Source organism: Pantherophis guttatus, chromosome 1, assembly GCF_059756535.1.
Source record: "Pantherophis guttatus breed Tessera chromosome 1, ASM5975653v1, whole genome shotgun sequence".
NCBI classification, from domain to species: Eukaryota; Metazoa; Chordata; class Lepidosauria; order Squamata; family Colubridae; genus Pantherophis; species Pantherophis guttatus.
The window spans coordinates 139,899,966-139,920,969 of record NC_142063.1 but is presented as its reverse complement, the minus strand read 5'-3'; the positions used below and the strand labels follow the sequence as shown (position 1 = coordinate 139,920,969).

General features: G+C 37.3%; 1 long non-coding RNA gene across 1 annotated transcript; it reads left to right on the top strand.

Moving 5' to 3' along the window:
* The first annotated feature begins 11,601 nt into the window (after positions 1–11,601).
* On the top strand, positions 11,602–18,745 carry LOC148116576 (uncharacterized). Its single transcript, XR_015731118.1, has 3 exons — positions 11,602–11,754; positions 14,781–14,936; positions 16,351–18,745. It is a non-coding gene; the product is annotated as an uncharacterized LOC148116576 (long non-coding RNA).
* Positions 18,746–21,004: the final 2,259 nt, after the last annotated feature.

Genomic DNA, 21,004 nt, shown 5'->3' with positions numbered 1-21,004 from the left:
ATCCCCAAATAAACTTTTGTGACATTACAATTTGATCAGTTCTCAGTGATTTGTCTTCATGAGGTTTCACATGTCTACAGTGGTATGGGAAGAAGGATGAGGGTGAAAATGTGTCAAGTGATAGCAAAGTAGGAAATCATTGCTGATGGCTGCCATTCAAGTAAGCAATTTTAATTTTCCGCCTTGCAATACAAACAACATTGTCAGATTCAGAAAAAGGATGAAAATATAGGTCACACAATTCTTCATAAACTACAGAAGTTTTTACATTTGAACAGAAATAAAGTCACCTTCAGTCTCAATTCTTAGTGACTATCTGACTAAGACAACCCAATTTGAGTTGCAAAAAAAAAAAAAATCTTAGATGGCAGCAAAGAATTCTTTTATATCATTTCATTGCCTTATAATGATTCTCAAGATTTTTACAGATCAAATTTAGTAAACTTGTTCATCAAATGCTATTTTTGTAATCTTGGTAACCATATGAAAGTATTTGCCCTTGCCTTCTCTTTTAAGTTCTTCCTAATCTAGTCCGTCTAGAAGTTCCTAATGATTTCCCATCTAATTCTTAAACAAACCTGAACCTACTTAGAAGGATATTTTTGCTCACATGTGAATAGAATACTATGTAATAATTAGGCCTAAGCCAAAGATGCCTCTGTGAAATTCTGTCTAGTCCAATTTACTCATACCTAATTGACAAAATCTTGTCAGACTAAAGCTATAAATTTCTAACTCAGCAGATGTACCCTGGGAGATTCTAGGGTATGGCTATCCTGGACCTTTTCCTCCCTTCCTCATCCAGTTCAGGACTGTCAATCTCTTGTCTTGAGCCCTTTTCTGGAATGTGATGTCTCTTCCATAGGAAGCTGGGATGCTACTGTCATATATAAGCATGCCATATACTATAAACATGGAAGAAGATCAAAATGCTACCTCTGTGCATGCATCAACATTGATTTGGAAGAAGTGCTGTAGACTTCATTTCAGTGCAAATCCTATCTTGCATTAATTTAAGAAGCCTGACTTGCTTCCAGTTTTCTGCAAAATAAATAAATAAAAAAAAATGCCTAGAAAAAAGTGCTGTTGCTTGAAGCAATCTACTCATGAATGTTAATGTCACCACCTCAAGCTTTTAGGGATCTTTCAGATTCACCTGTAATCTCAGATGCACTTGTAATATATTCCAGAACAGTTTCCAGCATCTAAATTTATCATTATGTTCTGTATGAACCGTGGTGGTGCAGTGGTTAGAGTGCAGTACTGCAGACTACTTCTGCTGACTGCCATCTGACTACAATTTGGCAGTTCAAAACTCACCAAGCTCAAGTTGACTCAGCCTTCCATCCTTCCGAGGTGGGTAAAATGAGGATCCAGATTGTTTGAAGGCAATGTGCTGACTCTGTAAACTGCTTAGAGAGAGTTGTAAAGCACTGTAAAACGGTATATAAGTCTAAGTGCTATTGTATTGCTATGGAATGTCTCTGGTCTTCACCATGGCTCAGTATTTTGAAAATGGATATCTCCAGACATGTAAATATTATGCTTTCTTTGGCTGTGTATAATAATTAGGATGAAAAGGTGAATCCACATAGAATCAAACCAAAGATGAAGCAAAAAGTTTGGAATACGTACGATAGTGAAATAATACTTTTTCTATGTAAAAAAAAAAAAAGTTAAATCTATTAATCATGGTATTATATAATTACTGTAACTATTACCTTTTGGAAACCATCTTTCATTTTATGAAGAAGAATGAATGCTTCCACCAACCTGTATATTAAATTTTCACTAATTTAATAATCACAAATCATTTTTCACATGTCATCCAACATACACACACTACACGGCACCGAAATTCTCCCTAAAAACCCCTATAAATCTAAGTTTGTTAAAAAGTAAATAAAATCTGATTCTCTGTTCTGTTCCCAAATACTCACATATGAGTCATGCTCAGTCAAGCTAGTTAACTACTATATTTTTTGGACTATAAAACACACTCCCCCCCAAAAAAGTGGATGGAAATGTCAGTACGTCTTATAGCAAATATTGTGGCAGGTGGGGGAGGGGGGTTGGTGGGGCACTGATCAGCTGTTCTAGGCGGTGGGGATCACCGCTGCCTATCCACACCTATTGCCACCGCCTATCACCACCAGCGGGCTGCAGAATCGGCGAACAGGCTGTGGTGAATGGGCATCAGCAAACTGGCATCATTGAACGGGCGGTGGCGAACAGGTGGCAGTAATTCGTGCTACCTAGAACAGCTGATCGTCAGTATTCTGGGAGGCAAATCTAATTGCCAATCAGCTGCTCGGTAGTGAAGGTTCCAATGTTCCCCAGCGGCAGCAGCAGCTCAGCTCAGTTGACCGGTGGTGCACACAATGGAGGGGAGCCCTGACGAGCCACGTGCTGGGGCTGTAACATGCTGAAGCTAACCAGGCTGTTTGCTGCAAGGACACTAGCCAGATGAATACCAGATGGATGCTGGGAGGTAGAGGCAGATTTTTTCCCCCTTGTTTTCCTCCCCTAAAGCTAATGTGCATCTTATAGTCTGGAGCATCTTATAGTCTGAAAAATATCGTAATTCAACCTTCATCCATTTTACTATCTTCTAAAATATTTAAATTTGAAATAACTATCACATTTCAAACAGGAGCTTGTAAAAATCAAAACAGTTAGTGCTGTAGTGTTCCGATGATTTTTTTAAAAAATTTGATTTATATGCCGCTCTTCTCCGGAGACTCAGGGCGGCTTACAATGCGTTAAGCAATAGCCTTCATACTTTTGTATATTTATACAAAGTCAGCTTATTGCCCCCACAACTGGGTCCTCATTTTACCTACCTTAGAAAGGATGGAAGGCTGAGTCAACCTTGAGCCTGGTGAGATTCAAACTTACAGTAATTGCAGAAAGCTGGTGTTAATCACAATGCTTTTAGTCTGCTGAGCCACCAGGCCCTATTCCAAATCTGAAACACTGAGCATTTCTGCAAAAATGTTTTGAATGCACCTACCATAAAAAGAAGGAAAGATCAACATAGAAACTATGGAAACAATTTCCTATGGGAAATTGCCTTAGAGGGGCAACGTGCCCCTTTGCCTTAGATGGGCAAAGTGAAAGAAATTCACTTTGTGTAGAGAAAGGCAATGATCCAAATGTTGGACAAAGAGCAGGGAGATCCAGCAATAGGTCTACTGTCAAAGCAATGGAAGCTCATGGAATGGCTTTGGATCTGAGTCTCTTAGTGCACTGAAGCTGAAGCTCAAATACTTTGGCCACATAATGAGAAGAGAGGACTGATTGGAAAAGACCCTAATGTTGGGAAAGATTGAAGGCAAAAGGAGAAGAGGACAGCAGAGGATAAGATGGTTAGATAGTGTCATTGATGCAACAAACATGAATTTGGGCAAACTCTGGGAGACAGTGGAGGAAGGGGAGGAGAGGGGGCTGGCATGTTATGTTATGTTATGGTTCATGGGGTCGTGAAGAGTCAGACTTGACTGAACAACAACTCTCACTGCAACCCAGCTCACAGGGAGAACTTGTTGTGGAGAACTGCTATGGATGCTGGCTTGAGCCCTGAATAGATTATGGATTATAAATCTAAATCAAAACTAATTTGTTTCATAATAATTAATATCTGCTTAATCTTTGAATGTAGTTGACTCTAATAAAAATAGAAATATTGAAATAATAAATAAGAACAGGATAGAAAAAGAAAAAAAACTGATGATAACCATGATGCCCCATTGCAAAGGCTACAGTAGAAAGCATTGTACAAAATTAAAATGGTGACTAAATGACACTGTGTAAGGTTGGGCCCGTCTGTGGATGCTGGTAAAGGAGAATCCTGAGCCAATGGAGAAATTAAGAATGGAGAAAGCAATTGTTGGCTCTGTTCATGGAATGTGGCATGCATTTTTATAAATGTTACTGTCAAGCAGGAAAACTTTATAAATGTTACTGTCAAGCAGGAAAGTCAGGAGATCCAGACAGTTCAAATGTGTATAAAGATTTCTTGTAAACTTAAGCTTTCTAAAAGAATCTGAACTGCTAATGATCAAGGGAAATTAGTGGGAGTTAAGAATAGAAGGAATTCAAGGTGGGCTGGCTGAGATCATGAAGGGACTCATAACTGATGATATATTTGACCCAGTGGTGAAATCTAAAATTTTTTATTACCAGTTCTGTGGGTGTGGCTTGGTGGGTGTGGCTTGGTAGGTGTGGCTTGGTGGGTGTGGCAGGGGAAGGATACTGCAAAATCTCCATTCCCTCCCCACTCCTGGGGGAAGGATATTGCAAAGTCTCCGTTTCCACCCCACTCCAGGAGAAGGATACTGCAAAATCCCCATTCCCTCCCCACTCCTGGGGGAAGGATATTACAAAATCTCCATTCTCACCCCACTCTGGGGCCAGCCAGAGGTGGAATTTGCGGTTCTCTAAACTACTCAAAATTTCCGCTATCGGTTCTCCGAACTGCTCAAAATGTCCGCTACCGGTTCTCCAGAACTTGTCAGAACCTGCTGGATTTCACTCCTGGTTTGACTCCTCCCTTGGGCTCAGCTTGGACATTTCCTATTGTAACTGTTGCTTCTCACTTAAAAAGCAGGATTGAAGCATAGTTGGAGGGTGTGTTTGGCAATTAATATTATGCTTCAATTTGTCCCTTTGCCCCTACTTCCCCACACCCAACCCCCAGGTGTCAGGTTTCGAGGTCGTCTCAAATGCAATTTATGCACTTCAAGCTGCATTTACTCTAGTGCTCTAGTGCTGACACCAGGTCCACTAGCCTAGCAGGATTAATGTTAAGATCATGAATTAATGCATGAACCACACATTTCAAATTCAGGAACAATTCATTGCAACTTTACTAATCCTAACTGTTAACACAATGAATTTCAAAGTGCAAAATGTGCTTTCCAATTGCAATTGTGATTTAAGCAGTGTCATAAAAATTGAATTTGAATTAATGTGCATTTGGGAAAATTATCCTTAACTGTGAATTCATTGGCAAGTGTCCAAAGAACTGTGCAATTAATTTGTACAGTGTCTTTCCTGACAGCAGAATCATAGAGAATTTAAGAATACTCAAATCCCTGGTAGATGCTAAAGATCCTGATCCCTGAACGTATTCTTTATCTTTTACTATTCCTTGCTGGTTCATTGTATTCAGCAAAATCTCTTCTGAATTTAAGGATTGTAGTCTATCAAAACTCTGAATCCAAAAGCAGGCACTTTTTCTATATTTTCCCCAAATCTATATTTGAAATTTGTGGAATCTCTTGCACTGGAAAGACATCACAGAGACCAGTACAGCATAACAGAAAAATGACCTCTTTTTCTAACAGAAAAGGTTTCTGAGCAGAGAATTATTATTTCAATCTATGACACGAGAAGAGAGGAAAGGAGAGAGGAGGGGAGGGGAGGGGAGGAGAGGGAAGAACTAACCTTCTTGGTCCATTGATAGACATAATCAGTTCACATGGGTCAGTCATATATCATGATCAGTGAGACTTTATTGAATATTTCATTAGAGGTTTCTATCCAGAAGTTCATAACTGAATAAGCATTCCAGATGTAGCAAGTTCCATCCGCCAATGTGGGAACATACTTGCAGGTAAAGTTGCCAAAGCTGTGGAAAAGCATGGTTAACATGCCTGGGCTATAAATATCAGATGGCCACTAGATGGCACCAAGATTTTACAGAAAGCCTGAGCTGTCTGTTGCCATCTAATGGTCATCTTGATTTTCTCAGCCCAGATATGGTAGGCCTAACAGTTGGGTTCCTCATGTAGCAAACCATTACTATTACTATTACTATTACTATTACTATATACTTTATTCATTAAACATGAAACTCAGTCAGCTGAACATTCAAAAATGCATCACAAATACCATTGACTGGTGCTAATGTTTGATACGGGTTGCTACCAGCGTCCTAGGTATCAACCAAATACCTTCTTAAGATGTACGATGTTCCAAGTAGTGCAGCTTTTTGAAGTTCCGCTAGTGTTGTTGCAGGAAGCTGCAATTTGTTGATGTATCTTATAAAATTCTTGGACATGCCCTGATGACAATGGGTATCACTATTACATGTTTCATCCATAGCCGTGTAGTTTCAATGGCGAGGTCATGATATTTCGTGATTTTTTCCAGTTCTTTATCTTTGACTCTGGCATCTTCTGGTACCACAATGTCAATAAATTGTATGTTTCGGTTTTCGACAACTGATATCTGGTGTGTTGTGTTCCAAATGACGATCCGTCTGTATTCTAAAGTCCCACAAGATCTTCACCTTCTCATTTTCTATAACTTTTTCCACTTTATGTTCCCATGACTTTTTGGATACAGGTAAGTCGTATTTTTTACATAATGACCAGTGGATTAATTTAACAACTAAGTCATGTCTAGCTTTGTAATCAGTTTGTGAGATTTTGCTGCGTTCACAGATTAAATGTGAAACAGTTTCGACTATTGCAAAGTCAGCAGTTTGGATTGTCAGTGGATTTTTGTATCTTTGCTTTCATGGCATTAGTTTGTAGTGCTTGTTTTTGAGCAGCCAGTGTTATTGTTATTGTTTTCCTGCAATCACAATTTAAAATTTTATTCCTGGGCATAATCCTGTTTTTTTTTTTTCAAACTAGTCCTTATTGCTGACATCCTTCTGCTGCAGATCTTGATTGCTATTGATTATTTTAATTTAAATAGAACTTCCTTAATAAAATGACTGTTTTTGTTATTGAATGACCCAGAAGACACTTTTTCTATTAGGTGTCTAAGAAGTAATCCACACAAGAATCTCAACAGCTGCAAAGTTTTATTGATTCTTTATTTCGGCTTCAATATACTGGAATCTGATATGTGTCTCAATTAGTTCTAGGGCTGCAATATGCTTCCTGCTATCACATTTACAGAAAGTAAATAGGACCTTAAATAGTGATTTTCTTCATACATATTTTGAAAATTTGGGGTTGCTTATAGCAAAATTACTTAAAAGATATGGATTTCAGTCCAATTATTTGAGGCCAGTGTTATTTTTAGGCAAGATGTAAAACCATTAATCTCAAGAGCTAATACAGAAGATGATCAAAGGTAATATATAGTTGGAGTTTTAATGTATTATGATTACATTATCATTTGAAAGAATGGGAAGATGGTCTTCAAAATCACTTCCCTGGATCTCATGTTGTCTTTATTTTATTTTATTTTTTCTTGGGAACAGTGGTCATTTGCTATTTTGTCCCACACAGTACAATGTTTTAGTGCCAGTTCTAATGCAATTAATACACCTGGCCACATTTACCAATAGGTTCTATACATTTTTCTTCACACTGAGATCGTAGATAACCCATAGGTGACAGCTATTATTACTAAATTTACAAAGTCTATTTTCAGCTGAATATAAAAGATGTGCATTTCAAAACATTTCTTGAGCCAGAACGAACAATAATTAGGCTTAATTTGATTACATTTAAATCTAATTACATTATGAATTAAGTATAGTTAATATTATTATACCATATGTATTTAATAATGCTTCATCAATTAAATATTATAGCTTGGCAGTAATATTTGGATAGGTTCCAAGGACCCTTCTAGTGGCCCCAGATCTGTTAAATTTTTAGGAATTTTCTTTCCATGTGACAGTCAAAGAAAGAATATGGCATCATGACATCATTTGATTTTTAATGCTAGATATAGATATAGCTGGGGTGTTGTAGGTGGCAATCATGGATGAGTCATCTGGTTGCTGTCAGCTGAGGTAATTTGGGATCTCATTAAGAACAAATTAAAAGCGTCTCAAGTTCACCATTCAGATATGAACTGGGAAGCCCTTTATACTTTTAAACTGTTTGGAAGGAAGGAAGGAAGGAAGGAAGGAAGGAAGGAAGGAAGGAAGGAAGGAATGAATTTAATTTATAGCTATATTACACTTTTGGAAAGGTTACATTACCACTGCTTTATCTCATCTTAATTAAGCCAAATTTCATTTTGGGATAACTTTACCTCTCCAATGGCTACATATATTTTCTTACGCCACCAATGGAAGTAAGCTGTATCAAATGATGCCATTATAATTAGGAACGATATTCTCGGGGCAAGCTCTTCTCTTGATGAGGCCGATTCTGTAATCCCCATAAAATTGCCTGTAAAATGAAGTGTTATCAAGGGAATAGATGGAGTTTATTTGACTTAATTTCTTAAGAAATGAATTGATATTTTGTAAGGTTTACAGTCATCAATGTGATCCACCAACATCATAAAACATCTCTGAACTTTTTTTATGCTTGTCTTGCAAGCTCTAAAAAAATCTCTTTCAAACTTTTTTATCTTCTAACAGCTAGGAAGTGTGATAATGAGGCGAGGACAGAAACACATTGTTGGCATAAGGAATCCTATGCTAATACCAGATTTTTCACATACCCGGTTTAGAAAAAGTTGGCACTATTATCCTATTATTCTGATGTTGCTGAGATAATGTGCTGTTGAAAAGGAAATTGCCAAATCTTACACCTGAGAAACAAGGCACATTTTACTTGGCAATCGAGTATTCTAATTGGAATTTTAAGCATTATATGGTTTTTAAATGATTTTTTAATTATTATTGTTATGATTTTAGAATTTGCTCTCCCAGAAATATTGTAAAATTGGATAAAGTCCTCGGGCGTCTCTAAAGGCAATCCCAAATTTAGAGGCCTTACAATTCCAAGATTTACGGAGGTGAGATTCAAGGGGTAAAGAGGCATCCTATGTTTTCATTAGGAGCACCTAGAAGAGGTCAATGAAGTGAGCTTCTCTTAGAGAAGGTGTAAATTTGAGACATTTCATAATCATATCTTCACTTTTTGTCCTGTCTTTATTTCCATTTCCATTTAATTGCATTTAAATGCCAACATTGCATGCTTTCAGTGCAGGAGTCTAACAAGGCATGGAATGCCTTTTGAAATGCAGATAAAACACAAAATATCAGATTAATTTGAAATTTTAACTTACAGTGGAGAGGAGCACATTTTGTTTTTAAATTGTAAAAGAGCTTTTACCTCTGTGGCTCTGTCCCTATGGAACACTCTACCACTAGAGGTAAAATAAATGCTCCTATCCTTTTGGCCTTCTGGAAGGGTATCAAAATTTGGTTTTGTTGCTTGATTTGAGACCCCAAGATATGTGTGTGTGTGCTCACCATTGGAGATGGTTGACAAGGTAAGAAATTTTCATCCCTCCTTGGTTTTAGCTTTTATGTAGTTTTTAAAGTTTAATTCCTCTCTCTCTCTCTCTCTCTCTCTCTCTCTCTCTCTCTCTCTCTCTCTCTCTCTCTCTCTCTCTCTCTCTCTCTCTCTCTCTCTATATATATATATATATATATATATATATGTTTTCTCAGGTTTTCGTGGGTGTTTGTATGTAGGTCTTTGGTTATTTGGGTCTTCTCCCACGTAAAATTGGAAGTGTCTTGGCGACGTTTCGACGAAGTCTCATTCGTCATCTTCAGGCTGGTGTTCTCGGCTTCGTGCTTCCAGGAGCAATGTGAGATCGCAGCTGTCTCTTCCTTTTAACTGCTAGTGGGGGTGTGAGCTGATTGGGTGGGAACTTGGCTGTGTTCTGACTGGGTGGAGGTGTGTTCTGATTGGTTAGGGGCTTGGCTGTGCTCTGATTGGATGGGGGGTTGGTTGTGCTCTGATTGGCTGGGGGTGTGTTCTGTTTGGGTGGGGGCTTGGTTGTGCGAGCTCTTCATGGTGGGTGTCAGTCTGCTTCATGTATGGATTGGAGGGGTTTAAAGTGGCTAATGATGCAGCTGTGGTCTGGCTTCTGGTCCTTGGTCGTGGCTCATTATCAGTGTGGGTTTGAGTCTGCTTTCTGCGTGGATGTGTGGTGGTGACATCCTGTGAAGGATAAAGAGCTCGCACGGCCACAAACACGAAGCCAAACAACAACAACACAGCTCACCAGCTCAAATCCCCCTGCAACTCAGACTAAGCTGAGCAGGAGAAAACTCGAATAACCAAAGACCTATATATATAGGACACACCATCTACCAGAAGAAAACACACACAAACCGCTATCTGCACACACTCTCACACCACCACCCAGTACAGATCAACTCTGTAGCCAAGACACTCATCTCCAGAACAAAATTTTTAGCTGATGAACAACACCTAAAACCCGAACTACACACTCTCACTAACGTACTAACATCCAACGGATTCCAAAGAAATAAGATTACCAACCTAATCCAAAAAGAAACCCCCACTAAAATCCAAGAGAAAGAACAAGAAAATGGAAAAGCCCTCCTCCCATACATAAAAGGCACCACAGACAGAATCAGCAAGATCCTCCACAAACACAACATCAAGACAGCATTCTGCACAAACCAAAAAATATCCACCATCCTAAGAAACCCCAAAGACAAAATTGAGTTAGAAAATCAAGGAGTATATGAAATCCCATGCACCGCCTGCCCCACCACATACATCGGACAAGCCAACAGAAGAATAAGTGCACGCATTGAAGAACACAAGAACTCAGTCAGAAAAGAGGAACCAACTTCTTCCCTGGTCCAACACCTTAAAGCCACAGAACATGAAATTGACTTTAAAAAGACCAGAACTATCGCCCAAACTGAACACTTTAACAACAGAATAATCAGAGAAGCCATCGAGATAGAAAAACGCCCACACAGCATGAATAAACAAGATGATACCTCCCGCCTACCAGCCATTTGGAAACCCGCCCTTATTGACAAACAAGTCCCTAACACTAAGAATGACACCAGACCCACACTCACAAAAACCACACAGGATGTCACCACCACACATCCACGCAAAAAGCAAACCCAAATCCACACTGATGAGGCACGACCACAAACCAGAAGCCAGACCACAGCTGCATCATTAGCCACTTTAAACCCCTCCAATCCATACATGAAGCAAACTGACACCCACCATGAAGATGTGGCACGACCACGAATGTGAAGCCAAACAACAGCAACGCAGCTCACCAGCTCAAATCCCCCTACAACTCAGACTAACCCGAGCACAACCAAGCCCCCACCTAAACAGAACACACCCCCATCCAATCAGAGCACAGCCAAGCTCCCAACCAATCAGAACACACCTCCACCCAATCAGAACACAGCCAAGCTCCCACCCAATCAGTTCTCACCCCCACTGGCAGTTAAAAGGAAGAAACAGCTGCGATCACACATTGCTCCTAGAAGTACGAAGCCGAAAACACCAGCCTGAAGATGACGAATGAGACTTTGTCAAAACGTCACCAAGACACTTCCAATTTTACATGGGAGAAAACCCGAATAACCAAAGACCTTTATGTGTGTGTGTGTGTGTGTGTGTGTGTGTGTGTGTGTGTGTGTGTATGTATATGTATACGTATACGTATATATGTATAAGTAAGTAAGTGAATAGATAGATAGTTAGATAGATAGACAGACAGACAGACAGACAGACAGACAGACAGAAAGATAGATAGATAGATAGATAGATAGCTGTCTCTTTAAAAAAATGTTTTGAATCCAAACAATGTGTTTCCTGAACTTGTTTTGTTTTGTTCCGCTTCTTTAGAGTATTCTGTGATTGGCTTCTATTCATTTAGGCTTCACCAAGCCACAGAGACACTAGTCAATAAAACAGCAACCCCTGCTCTCATTAACTCATTTAGTGGAGGGCAGTAAATTATGAATTAGATGCTCACTCAGAAATTTAAAACAATTTTGAAAATAAGAAGACTGCTGCCTGCTTTGTAAGTAATCTGATTGGGGTCAACTGCTAAGGTTATTATTTCATTTTAATATTTTAGTAATTTGGTATATTGGATCTCTTCTACCCTTTTATATTGAGTCGATGCTGTATTATAAGTTGATAAGGTCATTAGACTAATCAATAAACTAAACTAACTAATAGCCTTATAAGTAAGTTTACTGGTATCTTTATATCCTTTGGTATGGGAAACTGGACTGTATCAATGTTTCTGGGTGTTCTTTCAGTCTTATGTTCTTTCTTTCAATCAAATTGTCAAATGGACAAGGATGTAGTACATATATTTTACAGGCATTATTATGTTCATCTTTCAGTTTGTGCATGCAAAAACTATTGATTTGTTTGCTTGCTGAGCTTTGCAAGCCGAGGAGAGTGTTTTTCTTATTGTTACATGCTTGTAGACTGCATAAAAATAAGCAGTTGCTGCTGCTTTCTTTTTTGCTAGATCCAGGTCTCTGGTTCATTGGGCTTAATTGTTGCTGCCAGTGTTTGCTGTACGAATTTTGAAAAAAAAAAATTATTAAAAAATCATCTCCACCATTATTTTTTCTGTAGGCTAGATAGTAGGTAGCACAGCATGAATTATTTTTGTGGCTCTAAAAAATAAAAGTGCAAAGATTTGCTGTGAGTTTCCTCTGTTCCACATTGTGGAAAATTAAAGATATTTCAAATTTTGGTAGGCACCATAAGATGCTCTAATACAGCGATCCCAAACCTTTCTGACTCTGCGGATCGGTGGTGGTGGCGGCAGAAGTAGCAGCATAGGGGAGGAAAATGTCGCACTCGTGCACAAATCTCTATTTGCACAAAGGGAGTTTCGCATGCTTGCGTGCTTGCCTGCTGTTTGCACAGCCCGGTTCCCAAATGGTCTGCAGCCCAGTACTGGGCCTCAGCCCAGTAGTCGGATACCCCTGCAAAATAGTTGATTTGCTCTGAGTCTCTCTCCCCCACTCCCCCCTCTTTTTTTATTGTTATGATCCAGTTTTGCCATCTTTGAAATTAGATTAATGTGTAGAACTAGATTTTCTGCTTGAATTGCTTAGCTTGTGGTGAGTCATATGTTCAGGGCTCCATGCATGTTTAACCAAACTTTTACTTCAAAAATGTATACGCATATGTTTTGCAGTTTTTCACAAGCCATCCTAATAATGAGATTCTTATTTTGTTGCAAAAACAATATTATTGACACCTTTCATTCAGTTTCTAAAGCTATGATAGACACGTTTTGTTTGTTTTGTTTACAACAAATAACAACAGAAAATATTGATGCAACCTAAATGCTAATGAATTTATTTTCATATGAACTTTTAAAGATCATCTGGCGAATTATTCTCCAAGGACTGTATTCTGTACATCTGATAAGTGGGATCTAATCCATAAATGTTTACATAATAAAAAAATTGTAATCACACAGCTCTTATATTTATTTATATATTTTCTTCTCAGTAAATTAATTAGAGTTCTAATTCAGTTTTAAAAGTAGTTTCTATATGAGAATTGGCTTTGCTGGAAGAAGCTAGCTAATTATTTATTTCATAAAGCTGTACAGTTTTTAAAATGCTGATTTCCGAAAGAAATCAGTCTATGAGCCCAATAAGAAACAGCAATGACTTATATTCTGATACATTGTTGATTCAGTGCAATTTCAAATCCTTATTTTTGTTTCTTTCTTCACCCACTTGACGTCTCTGAACATTTCTATACCTGTGGACATTTACCTTGAGGTTTCCTGTGCAGCAAAAACAGTTTACATTTTTAAAAATAATAGTTTAACGTAAAGGAAGATTAAAAGTGGAGGTTGCATCTGATAAAGGAAAGAACCTCCATATCATTTTTATTTCTAGGGATATTCTACAGTGGCTACAGAGGTATCCTAGGACAATAAAATGTATGATTAGCTTTAGTAGCATACCCAGAAAAAGGCTTTCAACCAGGGGTGGGTTCTACTTACCTTTACTACCGGTTCCCAGTGGGGCCGCGCGTGCGCGCTTGCTTCACTCGCATGCACGTGCGCTCTTCTGCGCATGCGCAGAAGCATTTTGATGACATCAGGGTCAGTGGGCGGAGCCTCCTGCTGGTTTTACTACTGGTTCTATAGAACTGGTGCGAACCGGGGGCAACCCACCACTGCTTTCATCATAGGACAAATATTGGAAGGGCAGACTAAACTAGTCTGTATACCCAATGTAAAAGCCATTTTCACTGATGGCTTGAACTTGACAATGATTCAAATTGTCAATTGCGCCCTTAGCTTAAATGTTTGATAATATATGCCCATTTTCTTTATCTGTTTTTGAAAAAAAAAAAGGATAAATAAAAAGATCAAGAAATCTTTTATATAGCTACCCCTGGCCCTTGGAACAGTTTGCTTCCCAAGATACAGAATTTAAGAAACCCTCATTTTCAAAAAAAACTTAAATAAACCTTCTTATTCTAGTAGATGTTTGGGAGCTAATAATATTTAATTAGTTATCTATTGGATTATTAATGGGTCTGATTGTTATTATTTTTTGTTTACATTCTATTGTAGGAGCGATCTTGATTCCTTTGGGAAATGGGATGTGTGTGTTATATACATAAATAGAAAATGTACTCTTTATTTCTGTTTTTTTCAAAGTTGAGAGTGACATAGATTTCCCTTTTTATGGCATTTCAAATGAAAGATAATGGTTAGATTTACACATCAAGGCAATATTAAATATAAAATTATAATTTAATGCAGTGTATCAGCTTGGTTAATGGCAACTCAAGGTTGTTCTATAAATGTTAATGCTAATAAAGACTTGAATCTAAGTGCCTGTACACTAAAATAAAGGTTTTAACAATATAACTGTCTTTCACCCCCCCTGAAAAATAATAAGCATTCAATATGTATGATTATTTAGCATAGGTAAATAGATATATTGATTTACTTCTAAAACTTTAAGATGGTTTCATAAACAATATTTATCGGTGGGGCACATTTAAAAAAATAGTCAAGAACAGTTATGTTTCCCCTTTTGTTTCCAGTTATTTTTCTCCTCTACCAGGTAAATATCTTCAAACCACAATCCAAAAAGGAAAAAAAAATGTGTTTCCATTTCTATATGGAGACGAATTACCCAGCAAAGTGGAAAATGTTCTTAACTTAATCTACCTTAAATGGATTTTTTCCGCTCTAAACAGGTGAGCATAAGTCATTTTCTCCACATTTAATGCTTTAGGTCTACTTTCAAACTTTGGAGAGGAGCTTTTCTTTTTCTTATTTTTTTAAAAAAACCAAGACAAGCCAGAAAATATATATATATATTTCTTTTTCATTCAAGCTAGCCATTCACTTTCTAAGACTCCAAAGGAATAACTTCAAAAAGGTTGCCATTCAAAGCAACAGTAGATAGTAGTGCTAGAATTCTTTGATGTTTTTTCTTTGCTTGCCAAATGATATTCTTATGTTTTATTTTCTTCAGTATTGTCTTTTAATTTTTAATAGAGTCTAGCTTCTTTCCTGTAATGAGTATTCTTCAATATTTTCCTAAGCCCGTCCTTCCTTCCTTCCTTCCTTCCTTCCTTCCTTCCTTCCTTCCTTCCTTCCTTCCTTTCCTCCCTCCCTCCCTCCCTTTTTTCTGCCTTAACTAACAAGCACCAAGATTTTAGGGTTTTTTGTCAGGGGATCGAAAACCTATTGCTGCAACATAATGCTTTTGATGGAGGAATGAGACAGTTCCTACAACTGTTTGGAAGTTTTTGTTTCATGTATATTAGGCAAGCTCTGCAGGTAGTTTTCTTAATAGACTTCACGTGTCCTGGATATCAGAAACTAGAAACTGGATAATATTATCTATAATAATAGATAACATGCTAGATAACAATAATAGGAATGAAAATATTCATTACAAATGTATAATTCGCATAGTCATGTGCAGATGCTTTCAGAACTCATGATTTTTTTTTTGTTAATAAAAGGAAATAAAGCGGCATTCTGAGTTTCCTGTAGGCAATAATACTTTGCTGAGATTGGCTTCATCATGTTTACAACACAATAATCTTAATTGAACATACAATGAGAAGACAACATTTGGAAGCTTTTAGAGAGACTACCCTGTCTCTTTTCTATGAAAGCAATCAGTATCAATTAGGATAACCGCCTCTCCAGCTTATAGATGTGAGGCTATCAATTCAGGTAACCCACACTGACAAATTGCAGGAAACAGGAAGTCTATGCAAGGTTAAGTGAGTGTGAATTAAAAGTTTGCAGCTTCCTGAATTATGAATGCAGACTGTTAACTAATAAAGTAGGACAAAAGAATCAAAATAAGACTTCTTCTGAGAAACACATTTCTTGACAAATAATGCATGGCTTCACTATTCCTTAAGGGCCAAATGAGTCAGCTATAACCCTCCCTATTTCTAAATACTTTTGGAAAGCATGGTGAACTATGTTTCTACACCCAAGCACCTATTATTATCTATTATTATTGTTATATATTGTTATATTGTTATATATTATTGTTATCTAGCATGTCAGGAATTTCTTTGGTCTTGTCTCATTTTAACTATTCCCTATTTCCCTTTACATTTTGTTTTTTTGCTCTCTCCTAAGGAATTCTGAAGGGGTCCCCAACTTTCATAGTCAACATCGGGATTATGGGAAAATTGGTGTCTCTTTTCTCTGCAAATGGAAGCCTCCACTAAAGCTGAAATCTGAAAACAAAGGGAGTTGCTCATAGGAACTACTTAAATAACAAATTAGGGCATTATGATTTATTGTTATTGCAGTTCCACTAATCATGTGTCACAAACAATGTTGGACATTTTTTTCTTCATGATTTCCTACCCCAAAATTTGGAAATTATGAAGGTAATGTTGAATGATGAATGAGGTACCCAGCAGGGCTGATGTTTAGAAGTAGGCTGTTGTGAATTATTTGAAACTAAGCAATCCAAATTCTAAGTCCTTATGGCATTTATCCAGCACCCTAAGAACTGGTGTCTTTGTTGACTTCTTCATTTTTGCAATCTGTTTCCAAATCTTTTCCAGTTCCTTGTCTTCAACATTACAGTCTTTTCCAATGGCTTTTGCAATAAATCAAACATTGCCCCCCAATGATAGAAATGTCTGATGTGGTATGTTTTAGGTGTTCATCAGCCTGAATTTTATTAAACTCCTCTATGTATTTATATATATATTGCTTGTTATTTTCTATGGTTTATCTATGATTTCATGTTTCCAGTAATTCTTATTGACTGGGAATCCATGCTCTTTACATAAATGCCAGTGTAATATCTTTCCAACTCAATCATGATTTTCTGTATAATTAGTCTGTGAGCTTTTTGCTGCATCCAGTTATCATATGGTCAACTGTTTCATCTGTATCTCGGCACAATCAGTATTTACTATCCAAACTGATCTTTTATATTTTTGCCATTATGACATTTGCACATCGAGCTTTTTTTTTTTTTTTTTTTTTTTGAGGGGCAGTGAAAAACATTCCTTCTGTTTTGTTTGTTAATGTATACTTTTTAAGCGATTGCTTGTTCTGAGATTGCCTGAATTTCTGCCAGTATCTTTTGAAAAATGCCTATGGAGCACTTTGCTTTTCCCAATTTTCTAATTTCATTTCAAGCTGTTGCTTTTTATAGTCGTATTTAGAGTCCATTTTTGCAAATAGCCTTTCTTTTTGATATTCTTCCAAAAAAAAAAAAAGTATCCTGAAAGAGTGCAGAAAGCATATAGATAGTCTTCAACATAGGACCACAAATTTAACAATGGTCCAAAATTATGAGGACCTCAAAAAAATGTGACTTATGACCCATCCTCGAAGTTACAACTCTAGCACCATTTGGCAACCGGCTCTCATGTACAACAATTTTAGGATCTTATGATCATGTGAGTGTAATTTGTGATCTTCCCATCTAGCTTCCAACAAGCAAAGTTTACTGGGGAAGCCAGATTCTCTTAATTACCATGTGATTCAGTTAACAACCACATGTTTTGCTTAACAGGCAGAGTAAAAATGTTCATAAAATTGCGCCTGGTCATGTGAAAACTCACTGTACAACTGCACCAATTTATGCTGAAAAGAATATTCCTAAGTGTTACTAAGTCAAAGACTATTTATGAATAAAATTAAGACCAGTTTATATTATAAATCAGCTGCTGAGAATCTTCATGGAAAACAGTAATTTTCAGTGGTATAATTTATAAATTAGGTTTCAGGATGAATATGTACTATTATGCTATTGACCTCAGCAACTTTTAGACTGACAAATGTTTAGATGCATTTTCAAAATATGCTAAATCATAAACAAACCACAATGGCTTCATACAGTACACTAAACCCAGTGGTGGGTTCCGCCCGGTTCCGCCCGGTTCTGCCGAGCCGGTAGCGGTGACGATATGACATCACTGAACCGGTTCTGGGCCCCCCTCCTGCCTGCATTATTCTTACCTTTTATTTGGCCCCACCCCCAATCTATTGCTGCCTCCTGAGTCCCAGCTGATCGGCTAGAGGGAAAAAAACTGTTTAAAATCTTGCCACCAGGCTTCAAAGGGCCGCCCTACAGCTGATCAGTGTTAAAAGAAAACAAATGAGTAGACCAGTGCCTGCAAAAATAAATGGGTTGATCAGTGCCTGCAAAAATAAATGAGTAGACTGGTACAGTTCTGCAAGCAGGTAAAAGCCTGGTAGACCAGTACCTCTGCTAAATCCTAAAGAATTGTCACATGACCATCAAGCCACACCCACAAAATAAGCCACACCCACAGAACCAGTAGTAAAATATTTTAGAACCCACCCCTGACTAAGCCATAATGTGATTTGCTTTTTTCAGGTGAATGTCTTGTATGAGATCAGTCCATGTAGCTTGTTGATCCACATTTTGTACTTTGTAATTTGTTCCGTGAACAAGTATGTGTGAAATTGCCTTCAAATTCTCTGTTGTATTTCAAAAAAATCATCTTTATTTCAGCTATGAAGTTGAAAACATATCATTTAAGCATACAAATAATTATAAATAACTGGAAGATTTTTTTTAAAAAAGTGTACTTTTTGAAAAAGAAATACAGAATATACAAAAAAAAAAAAAAAGATTTGAAGAAAAACAACACCCAACCAATTAATTAACTGAAGTTGGGCAGCTGATACATTTAAATCAATAAATAAAAATAAATAGTTATAAATGTAATGCCAAAACAAAAATTAAAATTAAAAATTAAATAGCGTTAAACCCAGAATTAAGATACTAAATTAATATCAAACACCTAAATATAGTTACTCCATCACATCATAATGATATATTAAATTGTGCATAGACATTTATCTATTCTTGTAAAATACTGAGAAATCTATGCCACAGGGAAATATATTGTGTCATTTTTTATTACTGGACAAAATAACTGTTTTCAAAATGGATAAATAACACATTCCTTGACTTCAGTCTTTAGTGTCCAGGATAATAGTACTTTTTCCAATCTCTCAGTATAATTCTCTTGGCAATTCCACATGCCCCATATATCCAGCCAGGCAGAACCCTTATTCAACACACGATATGATGTCATTGCACAAATGATGTAAATTATGTAATTTATGTCAGTCATTTGCACAATGATAGATGGCATGGGTGTTAGGTCTCCTCTTCAAATTATAACTTTGAACAGGAGTGGGCAGTTATGGCTCCCTTTATGAACTATGGACTTCAATTCCCAGAATTCCTTAGCCAGCCATGCTGTTCAGGAATTCTGAGAGTTGAGGTCCATAGGTCATAAAGAAACCAGAGTTTCCCTCTTTGATTTTGAAGATACTATTAGAAAGTGATGTGAAGAGCTTTGGAGTCATGATAGACTTGGATCACTTTCCTTTCTTTATGTTCTCAATGTATCCTTTCCTTCTTGCATCTGATTTTGGGTAGGAATCCCAGAAGTGCAATAGCAGTAGCACTTAAACTTATATACCACTTCACAGTATTTTATAGCCCACTCTAAGTGATTTACAGAGCATATCGTCCCCAACAATCTGGATCTTCATTTTCCCAACCTCGGAAGGATGGAAGGCTGAATCAACCTTGAGCCAGTGAGACGCGAACTGCTGGCAATTGGCAGAATTAGCTTGCAGTACTACATTCTAACCACTGCGTCACCACAACTCTTTTCTGGGCCACCACAACTCTTTTAATAATATATCAACAGGAAATGCATTTGAATAATTTGAATGTTCACTGTTGACATGGAAGGATCATGTTCCAAAAAATAAAATAAAAGCTACAGGGCAAATGAGAATTCTTTGAAATATACATTCCTTTACATTATACCTGTTTGCTGAACATTCTACTAAGCTTGGTTTCTAGAATCCTGTTCTGGCAAAAAAAACAAACAAATAATATTTTCTTTGATGCGAAACCTGATGATAATCATGTACTGTTTTAGAGATGTCTGGATGATACCCACAAAGAAACAAGTTGTGTCATTTTAGCTGACTGCTCATTGGTGGTGTTTTCCTCCTCAATACAGTTCATTTCATTTTATTCATTTTATATGCCAAATGAGACGAAGATCATTCTCTGCTCAAATAAGATTTTGATATTATTTTGCCACAATTCACATGGTTTCTCTCTCTCTCCCCTCTTCCTTGCCTCAGCCACCTCACACACTTGTTATGTTAGTTGACCACATGTGCTAGGTTATGTACATGTAGTGTTTCTGCAGAGGAAAGGAAGTGGGGAAAGGACCAATTTGAATTAACCCTGGAGTTTTATTTTCTCTGGATCTCTCAAACAGAAACCCACTTTATCAACATAATGAACAATATCACAATCTTGAAGAAACCAATTTACATGTTGACTCACGTCATCAAGACTTTGTGATTCCTGACAATATGAAGTAGGGATCAATAATTGTTATTACAGACCCATTTATAATACAGATGTCCTTAAGACCCATTTATAATACAGATGTCCTAAAGCCAAAGAGAATGTATGCTGAACACATGATGGGAAAACACGTGGGATTTTCACTTATATTGAACTACTAATTCAATTTGTTTTATAGAGGAGCTAGTCTTCTGATCAACTCAATCCAATTGTCAGAGGTGTTCATAATTAAGGGCAATGGATGGGAAAACCAATGACTTTTTCTGATCCTCCCTCTCTCCCTCCCTCCCCCTTCATATTATCACTTCTTCCCTCCCTAATGGTATCCATCAAATTTATCCCAGGTTTTTTTCATTGCGTAAAGAATATAGAAAAGTTATTCTAATAAAA